General features: G+C 58.1%; 1 protein-coding gene across 1 annotated transcript in view; it reads right to left on the bottom strand.

Moving 5' to 3' along the window:
- GAS8 (growth arrest-specific 8) overlaps window positions 1–504 on the bottom strand; it is a gene marked incomplete at its 3' end in the record, with an annotated part of 5,979 nt that overhangs the window by 459 nt on the left and 5,016 nt on the right. The window lies entirely within an intron of this gene.

Here is a 504-nt window from a genome sequence, read left to right as displayed (position 1 = left end):
CACCTCCTCAGCACTGCTGCTTCCTTCTCCCCTGCGGGCACAGGACCCCCCCCGGCAGCAGAACGGGACGAGGGGCTCGCTGCGGCACTATTTTAGGCCTCAGAGAGGGCCCCACAGCACACGGGGGTCTCTCCTCTCCTCCTCACAGCTGGCAGGAGTCCCTGGCTCACAGCTAGTTAATAAGTGTCCTAATTAGGACACAATCTCTCCTCCACAGCCTATTTCTGAATGCAGTGAATATGTTGCTGCCTTAATGATGGATTGTTAACGAGGCCTCAGATCAATGTTCATATTCCTGGGGATTTCGACGAATTGCAAATGAGCTCTCTTCTGCCTCAACAGATTTATCTGGGTTAGCTAGGGCAGGGAGAGGCTGAGTCTGGGAGAACTCAGTCAACAGGACTCATCCTGAGCCGCCCCAGCACGGCGAGCGGGGGGAACAGCCCCCGAATGCCGGCAGGAGAGAGCGAGCTGCGGCTGGGGGGGGGGGGCCGGGACGAACTA

This window comes from Phaethon lepturus, unplaced genomic scaffold (assembly GCF_000687285.1).
Source record: "Phaethon lepturus isolate BGI_N335 unplaced genomic scaffold, ASM68728v1 scaffold23229, whole genome shotgun sequence".
Classification (NCBI taxonomy): Eukaryota; Metazoa; Chordata; class Aves; order Phaethontiformes; family Phaethontidae; genus Phaethon; species Phaethon lepturus.
This window is presented reverse-complemented; position numbering and strand designations above follow the sequence as displayed.